The 12,482-nt window shown below is 40.3% G+C and overlaps 1 protein-coding gene and 2 non-coding genes across 3 annotated transcripts in view; 2 read left to right on the top strand and 1 right to left on the bottom strand.

Moving 5' to 3' along the window:
• The first annotated feature begins 6,684 nt into the window (after window positions 1-6,684).
• On the top strand, window positions 6,685-6,791 carry LOC145530779 (U6 spliceosomal RNA). Its single transcript, XR_014072072.1, has one exon. It is a non-coding gene; the product is annotated as a U6 spliceosomal RNA (small nuclear RNA).
• A 1,166-nt stretch (window positions 6,792-7,957) lies between these two features.
• LOC145530778 (U6 spliceosomal RNA) lies at window positions 7,958-8,064 on the bottom strand. Its single transcript, XR_014072071.1, has one exon. It is a non-coding gene; the product is annotated as a U6 spliceosomal RNA (small nuclear RNA).
• Window positions 8,065-8,295: 231 nt separating this feature from the next.
• Window positions 8,296-12,482, top strand: part of AKAP6 (A-kinase anchoring protein 6) — a 571,209-nt gene continuing 567,022 nt past the window's right edge. The window contains exon 1 of the mRNA XM_081547988.1: window positions 8,296-8,571. The gene's annotated coding sequence lies outside the window, so the exon portion shown is untranslated. The remainder of the gene's footprint in view (window positions 8,572-12,482) is intronic.

Below are 12,482 nucleotides of genomic sequence, written 5' to 3'. Positions count from 1 at the left end.
ACTGTTCTCACTGCTTTCTGCTTTTTTATTGCAGTATAATTGATAATGGTAAGATGCACACATCTCCCGTATAGTTGATATGTTTTGACAAAAATATACATCCATATAACCCGCTGACTGAGATATACAGAACTTTACATCATTCCAGAAAGTTTCTCTGTACCACCTTTTAGTCCATTCCCCATTGCTTCTCCCCGCTAAGCAACGGCTGTTCTGAGTTCTGTTCCTATTAGGTTAGCTTTGCTTCTTTTTAAACCTTATGTGAAAGAAATCATACAAAGGTACTCTTTTATGTTTGGCTTCTTTTGTACAATATGTCTGTGAAATTTATCCAGGTTGTTATGCATGTCAGTGATGCAGTCGTTTTTATTGCTGAGTAGTATTCCAGTGTATACTACAACTTATCCAATTACCTGTTGATGGAAACCATTTGGATTGTTTCCACTTTGGAACTATTATGAGTAAAGTATCGGCAAACCTTCCTATATGAATCTTTGTGTACATACGTCTTAATTTCTCTGGGCAAATATGTGAAAGCTTGTGTAAGTGTATGTGTAAATGTATGTTTATCTTTATAAGAAACTGCCAAACTGTTCTTTGAAAGTTGTATCATTTTATACTCCCACCAACAATGTATGAGAGTTCTTAGTTGATCCATATAATTGCCAGTATTTGGTACAGTCAATCTTTTATATTTTAGCCATTCTAATAGGTATGGAATAGTATTCATTGTATATTAACTAGCAATTCTCTAGTGATTAATGGTGTTGAGCATCTTTTTATTTGCTTGTTAGCTGTTTGAATATCTTTTTGTGAAGTATCCAAGTCTTTTGGCCATATTTTATTTGGGTTGTTCTTTTTATTGTTGAGTTGTACTAGTTCCTGGTTTATTTTAGATATGTATTCTTTTCCTGATATTTCATTGTAAAATTTTCCTGAATATTTTCTCCAAGCCTTGGATTATCTGTGTTTTTTTAAAAAAATTCTTTATTGCATTTGCTACAACATTGCTTCTGTTTTATGTTTTGGTTGTTTGGTCCCCAGGCATATGGGATATTGGCTCCCTGACCAGGGATGGAATCCCCATTCCCTGCATTGGAAAGTGAAGTCTGAACCATAGGACCACCAGGGAACCCTGCTTCTTGTTGTTGTTTGTAAATAATGACTTTTTATGAGTAGAAGTTTTTTATTTTGATAAAGTCCAGTTGTCACCTTCTTAATGGTTTCTGCTTTCTGTGTTCTATCTTAGAAAGCTTTGCTAACCCTAAGATGGGAAAACTATTTTCTCATTTCCTTTAGAATCTCCAACTCTAAATAACTTTTGAGTATTAACAAAACCCAAAAAAATGAAGAGCTTTACCTATCCTTTTAGGAGCTCTCAGAAATGCTAAAGTTGTATGCACCTCTATTGAGATTATTTATTGAAAAATGTTTGATTAAAACAAATGTTTGCTACCTAAAACAGAAAACCGCTTCTAGTTGATAAAACATGCATTCAAATAATTGAGTTATTTTTTATTCAATTATTTTTCAAAAACTGAATTTTATTTTCTCTTGTTTAATTTTATTCAAGAACTGACCACTAAAGGCAATTCTGAATCACTTGTTTTAATGGAGGACAACATGAACAAAAATGTCCTGGCTTAGATCATTTTATTATTGTTTTTTATAGTCATGTTTCTTTTCCTTCTGCTTTTTTCTTGACCCCACAATTATATTACCTTTTAGTTCATAAGTTAGCTTCAGTAGTCTAAAAAACATAACCTGAAACATTTTGGAAGATAAAATAAGCTAATCTGAGATAATTTTTTTTTCTTTTATAAGCTAGAGACAGAACACATAGAGTTGACTGAATTTTTTCATCTTATTATATTCTATGTGGTTTTTCCAGTAGTCATATATGGATGTGAGAGTTGGACTGTAAAGAAAGCTGAGCACCGAAGAATTAATGCTTTTGAACTGTGGTGTTGGAGAAGGCTCTCGAAAGTCCCTTAGTCAGCAAGGAGATCAACCAGTCCATTCTAAAGGAAATCAGTCCTGAATATTCATTGGAAAGACTGATGCTGAAGCTGAAACTCCAATCCTTTGGCCACCTGATGTGAAGAACTGACTGATTTTAAAAGACCCTGTTGCTGGAAAAGATTGAAGGCAGGAGGAGAAGAGGATGACAGGATGAAATGGTTGGATGGCATCACCAACTCAATGGACATGAGGTTGAGTAAACTCCAGGAGTTGGTGGTGGACAGGGAGGCCTGGCGTGCTGCAGTCTATGGGGTCTCAAAGAATTGGATACAACTGAGCAACTGAACTGTACTGATATTCTATATATTGATTGCCCAAGAATTTCAAAATAGTTCATAAAGATTTTCCTGGGTAAAGCTGTATTAGGGTTTCTCTAATGTTAGATAAAATTATAGAATAAGAAGCAGCATTGATTTGGGTTCTGAGGATCCTGAGTTTGAATGCTGGCTTTCCCCTAGCCCAGTATTGTTACTCATATGAATTTACACAAGGCACACAATTCCTTTTAGCATCAACTTCCTCAGCTGTAGAATGGGATAATAATTGCAAATATTAAATGTAATCTTATGTGCCTACCAAGTAGTTGGTGCTTAATAACTATTACCCTCTCCTTTTCTATTTCTAATTCTTGAGTTGTCCTCTCAAGAAAAGAACACATAGAAAGATGCACAAACTCTAGAAAGTAGATTTTTCTATATCAACCTATACAGTGTTTCTCAAACTGGGATATAGAATCTCTTGAAGTCTTAAGACAGGTTTTCAGGGGGCAGAGTTTTCTACTGGATTTTAAAAAGAAATTATTTATATTTGGATGATTATCCTAAAATGTTAAAATAAGCAGAGTCTGAAACTTCTGAATAAGTTATCTGTAGTTTACAACTAAGCATTGCCATAAAATTTCAATATAAATTTTCACTTACCTTTGAAATTTCAGCTTTCTGAACTAAGGAACCATCAGTGTGTCAGTGCTGTTTGGTTGGCATGTCCTACTATCTATAATAAATGGTAGCGATGGCCAGTGTCTGCCACTGTACTCATATTCTGTGAAGGCAAAATTTCTATTTCCCTAGTAATAATATACATATGAATAACATTTTCAATGCTTGTCTTTAGTTTCTTACTTTTTTAAAGAAATCAATACTTTGGTTTCTCATCAAGAAAAGGATATGCCACTGAGTACTGTACTATTTTGTAGGGGCTAATGAGAAATGAACAGAGATAAACTGAATAATATAAATGATGTATTTTCACCAAGAGAAATACAAATGCTTTCTGGACAGTCTGTACAAATAAAGATTAAATGGTAAGTTGAATATTCTAAACTGAAAACAGAGTGGAAGCAATCATAATAAAGTCTGATTTATGATCAATTTTGAAATGATGTAAATGAGGCAGTTTCAGTATCTAATTGCCTCTGTGAAATTCTGCATTTTCAAGCCTCATTCATGGCAAACATGGTACGGAGCCTGTTTGAAAAACCACGAGGCTTATGATGCCTATGTCAGACTTGTTTCTCTGTAGAACCTGTCTGCCTTGTTTTGGGGGTGAGAGGGTAATTTTGATTATACAGCCTCTCTGTTAATCCTTTCCTCTCTTGCCAACAATTGTTGAAATATTGTCCAAATGGAGTCCCAAGAAGATGTAAACAAAACACTATGAGAAACCTAGTTCCTTCTTAGCTTTCACTTGTCTGACTATAATCTCAGGGCTGAAACTGGAAAAAAAAAAGTTAAAAAAATATATAAGAGTTTAAAACTAACTCCATATAATCTTATCTTGTTCTAAATTTCAGCAAAATTTGATTAGATATATATTTAGTGCTGATTTTAATTATACTGTTACACCAACTCCATGTTGAAATAAATACTACAGCTTTATGGAGTCATCAATAAAGATTGCTTACTGCAGTGTGAACTAGGAGGCCTGATATTCTGAAACTACCCTATTTCATAGTCTCAGCTCCCATCTATTGTATGCTGTGGCCTGATCTCAAAAATGCTAAAATATTTTAAAAAATATGTTCCAGTATCTATAATTTGCTACTAAACCAAGGTTCAATTTTTTCAGAACATACTTATGTGAATTGCATTCTCTGCATGAGTGAAAACACAGAAACAAGTTTAGTACAGAACTAAATCTGAGGCTGCATCTTTCCACTATCAAACCTATGAGTGTTTATTTAGTTTCAGCCATACACATTACCTACTGCAATAAATTAATGTTGTTCATTTCAATTATATTGATTTGTAGTTGTGTATTTAATTTGTAAATTTGCTTTGGTTTTAGACTATGTAACAGCTACAAGAATGAGTTTATATCCAGTTTTATGTTTATACGTATTTAAATAACAATGTAATAGAAGTAATTACAGCAATACAGGGAGCCTAGAGAAAATTTCTTTCTTTAAAGGGGGTCATGTATAAATCACCTGTGAGAAATTCTGCTCTAGTCCAAGTGTCATGACTCGAAAATCACACATTTTTGCTATTTCTGTGCTTATCTGATAATTTAAAGCCATTATGAAAATTTTCCCCCAAAGAATTTGATCTTTAGTCAACTTTCAGATTTTTTTTCTGTCTGTAGTAAAACATTTTTCCTCTTTTCAGAACATGAAGGGCTTAAACATGGTCACCTAGAAGTGCAGCCTGACTGAAGTTTACAACTTTTAGAGACATCAAGTTCATGTCATTAGAACTCTGACCATCCTTCCAACTATGAAGTGAAAGTGAAAGTCACTCAGTCGTGTCTGACTCTTTGTGATCCCAAGGACAGTCCATGGAATTCTCCAGGCCAGAATATTGGAGTAGGCAGCCTTTCCCTTCGCCAGGGGATTTTCCCAACCTAGGGATCGAACCCAAGTCTCCCGGGTTGCAGACAGATTCTTTACCAGCGGAGCCACAGACTCCTCTAATCATGTATCTTTTAATAACCTGGCTGTATGGTTTCTAAATGGAGTAAGAACATGACCGGTTTAGATATATTTCTTCAAATCATAAAACTGAACATCAATTTACTATTTCTTAATAGCTTTAAAGTCAGAAATGCTTATTGAAAAGACAGGCCATTAGAAAAAATGCATCAAAGCATATTTTATTTGTAATTGGACAATTTAACTCAACAGAGTGTCATTTTTGCCTGATTTGGGGAGAGGTAAGAACAGTGTATTTTATTACTTCTCAAACTCTGTGAAAGAAGAGAATTATAACTATAAACACAGAGAAAGATAGGTTCAGCAATAATCCATGTAGGCTTTCTGTTCCTTTCTCTATTTTTGTCTCATCAATACCAGAAATTCTTACATGGGTTCACCCTATTTTCTTTTTGTACATCATAAAATTGGATACCAATTTAAAAACTCCTTAAGATAACTGATCTTTAACAGATTTTTACTTCAAAATATTGTTGTGGAAAGGGTAGAACGACCATAGAAGGGAGAAAAAGAAGCAAAATCCCACTTATTCTATAATATGCCATATGCCTTGTTAAGTGTGCCATTTTAACACAACGCAGGCAAGCTTATGCCCCTCACTTTAATTCAACATATGGAGGCTTTCACCTTTGGTCCTCAGTTCACAATGTGTCAGGCTGCGACTTGAGCAGTAGTTAAAAATCAGGATGTTTAACACTAGCATTCTAGTATGTCTGGCAGGTAGATCTGTCCGGCATGCTTGTATCATAATAGGGTTAGGTTTAGCGTGTGGGGAAGTACGCGGAAGCACAAGAATGCTTCTCCAGTTCAGCTCTAATACTTTAATTCTTCTAATCGATCTCTCAGGCCAAACAGCTGGGTTTCAGCGTGTCCTTCAGTGTTCCAGCGAGTTGGAGGCCAGGCTACAAGGTGGCCTGCGGGAAAGACACCTGTGAGGGGCGTGGCCATCCGTCCTGGCTGCCCCTCCCACCTTACTGACTCCTGCACAGAATGGACTCAGGCCGGAACCACCGGTGCTAATGCTAGAGGAGCCTGGGGCATCCTAGAGTGTGGTGCTGACCGTCATTATCTAAGTTGGTTTAGTTGTGGGGAGGAATCTCCCGGAGGGCTGGACGCTAGGCTTATATCAACAAAGCCTCTGGAACTGGCACAAGGCTACTATGTCACGGGTGAAATATTGGTGACACGTTCCACAATTTGCTGGGAGAACCCGAGCTCGATCCAAAATCCTAGTGACCCAGCATCCTACTGGCCCAGCAAGGCAACCGATTCGCAAATTCTTAGACTTGGGGGAGATGCCGCTTGTTCCAGGCAGGCCCCCAGGGCTGCCTCAGTCGTCGCAGCTGGGCAGCCCACTCCGCATCGCGGCCGCGTCACGGACCGCGCGTGTCCAGCTTGCTAGCAGCTCCTCAGGCAAGCCTCGCTTGCCGCTCCCGGCATGCTCCGCGGGGCTGAGCGCCCCAGAGGACCCATCGTCCGACTTGGAGCCGGTGACAGGGCCCTTACCCAAGATGCTCCGGGCACTCATTTGCATCTCCCAGCAAGGGCGAACTCGACAACTTTCGCGGTCTAGCAGTCAGAATACCAAACATGCGAGCCTTGTGCATGGGTCTGTGAGATCAAATTTCCCTAAAAGTTTCAGAATCATCGAAAACATGCACGATTCGGTCACCGTAACTGTAGAGAGACGAGACCTTCTGAACTTTATATAAGCCATGGACGAAAGCAAAGATGTGCTCGCTTCGGCAGCACATATACTAAAATTGGAACGATACAGAGAAGATTAGCATGGCCCCTGCGCAAGGATGACACGCAAATTCGTGAAGCGTTCCATATTTTGCGCCATTCCCCACATCCAGACACTGTTTGCCGGCTTAACACAAAAAACTGTGAAGTATTGAGAGGTACATTTGGAGGTAGACCCCGGCTTGCGCTTTCCGGTGTGCATCCCCAGAGCCTGAGGACACCTGCAATTTTCTCCCACCGGATCCTCTGCCCTGCCAGCGTCGATTCTAGCTCGATGGCTGCCTGGCATCCCCGCGGCCAACCTGTCTCATTTCTATTAAGTTACCTAGCTAATCTTGGTGTCTGCAGTCGAATGCTTGTTTTTATTGGTAAAAATACACTTTGGGTTTTGGGCGCTGAATTTTTATATTTCCCATCACGGAATCCACCCGGTTTAGGTAAAGCGGCTTTTTGAGTGCACGTTAGAAGTCAGATAAAAACAGGCATAGAAAACCCGTCTCGGAAAGGCTTAGGAACGGGCTTGCTGCTTTTAGCCAGTTTTCAATTGATCCTGAAGCTGTAGGATCCAGGGGGCAACATTGAGCTCACTCCGTATAACCACTCTTTAGTAACAGTCCCTGATTTTGTGTAGCTCACAATCTGAGAAAAGAGTACGAATTCCAGTCAAAAACGACCAAAGTCACAAAGTAGGCCCGAGTATTGTGTACTACTGTTGCTTACTTCCTATAGCAAGAATTCATTAACTCAGCAATAATTCATTTATTTAATAATACAGAATGATTTGGTAAGGATTCATTGAGCATTTCATGTGTAGGGCAGCCTTTAGTGAACTAAGAGCCAGATCCACCTGCGCCTCTGCTTTGTGTTGTCGAGAGAGACAGATCAAAAGGCGATTTCAGAACTTTCAAGTTCAGTTAAGGAAATGCAAGATTTCTTATCTCCAAGATAATATAGAAACATCAGTTCAGTTCAGTTCAGTCGCTCAGTCGTGTCCGACTCTTTGCGACCCCATGGACTACAGCACGCCAGGCCTCCCTGTGATCACCAACTCCCGGAGTTTACTCAAACTCATATTTGCACATAAATTTACAGATGTAACTCGGATTCATTCTCACTTCATAGATTGCTCTGCACGAATATTTTTTATAACATATTTTATAGTGAAAAATATCAAATTCAGCATTGCGTGCCAGACGGTGTGCTTGACCCAAAGAGTTTCCTTTGGGCTTGAAACAGTATCTGGACCGTGGGGGAAAAGAGCAAAATATGGAACGCTTCACGAATTTGCGTGTCATCCTTGCGCAGGGGCCATGCTAATCTTCTCTGTATCGTTCCAATTTTAGTATATGTGCTGCCGAAGCGAGCACGCTATAACCTGCCCGCACAACGTATATAAGGCACGGGGATGTTTTGGCCCTACAGTTATGGTGACCAAACTGCGCTTCTTCCCAGCGAACGCAAAACATTCAGAGAAATTTGATTTCACACAGTCACTCACAAAGCTCGCACGTTTGGTGCTCTGACAACTAGACCGCAATATAGTTCCCCTCTTGGTGGGACATGCAAATGAGCGCCCGGAGCATCTTGGGTAAGGGTCCCGTCGAGGGCCCCAGGGCCCGGGTCCTCCTGCGGGAGCGCTCGGCCCGTGGAGCATGCTGGGAGCGGCGAGCGCGACAACGGCCCTCAGAGCTGCGCGCTGCAGGAGCTCGGGCTAGCGGGACACGCGCGCTCCGTGAGGCGGACGCTCTTTGGAGTGGGCCGCCCGGCTGGTGCCTCACTTTAGAGCTCGTAGTTTCCCACTTAAAGTTTGTTTGATGAGTGCTTGGGGAAAAAAAGAAAAGTAATCACCCATTATCACATCTCGAAAAGTTAAGGTAATTCCTTAGTATCACCTAATATTCACTCTACGCTCCAATTTCCTTGGTTGTGTAAAAGATGCCTTCCAAAGAAGGTTCTTTCCTCCCACGTTGTGTTTGGTTGCTATGCTTCTTAGGTCTCATTAATTTGCTAACATCCCATCTCCACTTCCCCCTCCCCCACCGCCATTCTCTTCATGATACTGATTTGTTGGGCGAACCGGATATTTACACCATGAAACGTAACATTTCTTTCATTTGTCTCGTTTATCACTGATGTTATCGTTTAACTTGTTTCTCCATGTTTTTTGAAAATTTACAGTTAGATATAAAGCTCTAATTAGATCCTGGTATAATTTACTGAGCTTTAGAGGCGCACTGGTAGCTCGTAGCCTTTCCTATCGCATCTCAACAAAAGGCAGGTAATGTCTGGCTGATCAGTGGGTTCAGGTGAGGTGACCAGCCTGAACCCTCCATTATCGTTTCCCATACACCTTTCACTTACTGATTTTAGAATACACTGATGAACGTTGCCCAGGTGGAGGGTCTGGCTGGCTGGCTGTCGGTTTGTTTTTAACCTTTGGCTCGTGAGCTATAAAGGATGTCAACCTAAGGCTCTTGGTACCCCAAGGAAGAAATTAAGAGAAAAAGACCAGGATGAGAAATGAAGGAAGAGTATCATTGTCTTTTGGGATCATTCAGTCCTTTCCATAGTTTGGTTACATGAGCTAGCAAATTGCCTTTGTTTCTTACGCTAGATTACAGTCCTGTTTCTGTCTCCTCGCTGCTAAGAGGCTCTTCTGGAGCCATTCAGTGGGTCTGTAGGCCCCACCTCCCTCACAAAGTCTACGATTCTTTAGCTACAGTTTCTTGTCATCCACCCTCGTTACAATTTCCATGCAGGCTGTTTCTTTTCTGGATATTTTCTGAATGTTGTTTTCTGTCAGGTTATACATTTATTAAAGGCCTCATCCAGGAGAACAATTGTTAGAGGCGTTCAGTTAACATCTTAGATTTCCTTCCTCTCTTCTCTCTTTTCTATTACACAGTTGTCTTTTTTTCCCCTCAAACTCTTGTGTTCCCCTAGTCTTTTCCACCTGTATCTTTTTTCCCCATCCTGTCCCTCCTCCATCTAAATGGAATACCTCACTAACTGAGCATGCTTACCCAGTTCACCTTATGCCTTTGTAATCACCCTGATGTTTTCATGATGCACATTTGCAACATTGAAACAAACACTATTGGCTTCTGCCAGACTAAAATATATTTAAGATCCCATGATTAGATTTTGACTAAAACAATTCTTGCTCTTATCACCAGTTAAATATGTGTCTCTAATCACTTTCTTTGGGGGTGGGTGGGAGATAGTGTTCTTTTTTTTTTTTTTTAAAGCAAACAATGCCCTAAATTGTTTATTAGGTAAGAACTTTACAAACGTTACTTATATTAGTGGTAGCGGTGGAGCTGGAGAGTATTGCGCCTTCTCCAAGCTGCACGGCGAGAGCCACCAATAGTGTGGTGGAACTTGTGGCCCTTGCCCAGGCCGCGGCTCTTTCTGCCTGCAAATGTCAGCCCCCGCATCTCCCTGTGCTTGTGGACTGGTTTGGTGATCCACTGGGTGTCAGGATTTCTTCTGATAGCTTTATGGAATGGATCAATGAGGATAACCTCAAAGAATAGTGTTCTTTAACACATCTTTCCGAAGTTATATAGGAAACTTTTGAGGTAGGTTGCTTTTTAATTAGATAATCTTTTGTATCTCGGCACCCACTCCAGTGTTCTTGCCTGGGAAATCACGGACAGAGGAGCATGGTGGGCTACAGTCTATGGGGTCACAAAAGAGTTGGACACAGCTTAGCGACTAAACAACAAGCGTGAGAAGAAGGGAGTTTTAGTTGGCAGTTTTAGCAAATTGACTTTAGGAAAGATTGATTGAGAGGTTTTTTTCTCAGCTTATCTTATTGACAAGAAAAAAAAGTTTTTATGTTTATATTCTGGAACATTAGACTGTGTTACCAATAGATGCTGTCATAATTCTAACTATTTACATTACGGATGGGATAAAACAGTCATCTGTGTTTTCTTTGTGATATGTAAAACTGGTGCATCTTATAATCAGTGGCATTGTAGATCCAAAGAGATGAAAAATCTTATTTTCAGAGAAGGAAACTAAGTGTTTAATGATTTCCATGGGCAGTACTGGCACTGGTCCTACCTATCTTCTGAGACTAAATTCATTTCTTTTTCCACTGGACCACTTGTAGTATTACTAGGTCATACTCGCCTGCAATGCAGGAGACCAGGTTCGTTCCCTGGGTGGGGAAAATCCCTGGAGAAGGGAATGCCTACCCATTCCAGTGTTCTTCCCTGGAGAATCCCATGGACAGAGGAGCCTAGCGGGCTACATTCCATGGAGTTGCAAAGAGTCGGATGTGACTGAGTGACCAACACTTTCACTTCACTTTACTCTTTGCAATAGCTTAGAAAAGAATAAAGACTTCAAGACTTATTTTATAGCCATATATCTGAGTTCTCATCTTACGGCAACAACTGGATAACACACTGTGATAAGTGGAAAATCTACCATATTCTTTTTCTTTTTTCTCATAGAAAGGGAACATTCAGTGATATGACACAATTGAAATGGACAAAACCAGCTAATCATTTCCTCTTTAGGAATTTTGCTCTAATTAAAAAGGAGCAGCTCAACTAAAATCCTCACATCCTCTTGAGCAGGGAATAAATGAATCACAACCTCAGTATCAGTGACCAGCTTTACCTGGTATGAAATTGGTGAACTTCAGCTAAGGAACCGAGGTTATAAACCTGGGCTGCAGTTTGTAGTCATCATGAGAGCTTTAAAAAATATCAGTGCCAGAGCCCTCCCCTGAAGGTTTTGATTTAATTGTTCTCCATTTCTCTGTCTCCCTCTACTAAAGAATCTCATTGGAGTTCTCCTCCAGCCCCCTTCCTTTGCTATTCTCTCTCTTTTATGGCTATTCCCCCTTCCCACACATACCCATAGACTCCTTAGAACACCTCCTAAATGCCTCACCGAGAAAGATCTCCAAGGATCTTTCAAAACTCACCAGGACTGGGTTTTATTTCTGCAGGGCTCTTCTGGCTAACCCTGTAAACTAAAATGTGGTAAAGCAGTGTTTCCCAAATTTGCCTAGTGATAGATTTCCAGAGGATTGGGCTGTGAGGATTTGACTGTACCAGTCAAAGGATGATGATGTTGTTCAGTTACTAAGTTGTGTCTCTTTGTGACCCCATGGACTGCAATATACCAGGCTTCCCTGCCCTTCACTGTCTCCCGGAGTTTGCCGAAACTCATCTCCATTGAGTTGGTAATGCCATCCAACCATCTCATCCTCTGCCACCTCCTTCTCCTGCCTTCAGTCTTTCCCAGCATCAGGGTCTTTTCCAATGAGTCGGCTGTTCAAATCAGGTGGCGAAAGTATTAGAGCTTCAGCTTCAGCAGCAGTCCTTCCAATGAATATTCAGGATTGATTTCCTTTAGGATTTACTGGTTTGATCTCCTTGCTGTCCAAGGAACTCTTGAGAGTCTTTTCTAGCACCGCAGTTCGAAAGCATCAATTCTTCGACCCTCGGCCTCCTTTATGGTCCAACTGTCACATCCATACATGACCACTGGAAAAACCACAGCTTTGACTATATACTGACATTTGTTGGCAAAGTAATGTCTCTGCTTTTTAGTATACAATCTAGGTATGTCATAGCTTTCCTTCCAAGGAGCAAGTATCTTTCAGTTCCGTGGCTGCAGTCACAGTCCACAGTGCTTTTGGAGCCCAAGAAAATAAAATCTGTTGCTGTTTCTTCTTTTTCCCCTTCTGTTTGCTGTGAAGTGATGGGACCGGATGCCATGATCTTAGTTTTTTTAATGTTGAGTTTTAAGCCAGCTTTTT

The sequence above is a fragment of the Giraffa tippelskirchi genome, chromosome 12 (assembly GCF_054371585.1).
Source record: "Giraffa tippelskirchi isolate mGirTip1 chromosome 12, T2T-mGirTip1v1.2.pri, whole genome shotgun sequence".
Classification (NCBI taxonomy): domain Eukaryota; kingdom Metazoa; phylum Chordata; class Mammalia; order Artiodactyla; family Giraffidae; genus Giraffa; species Giraffa tippelskirchi.
This window is presented reverse-complemented; position numbering and strand designations above follow the sequence as displayed.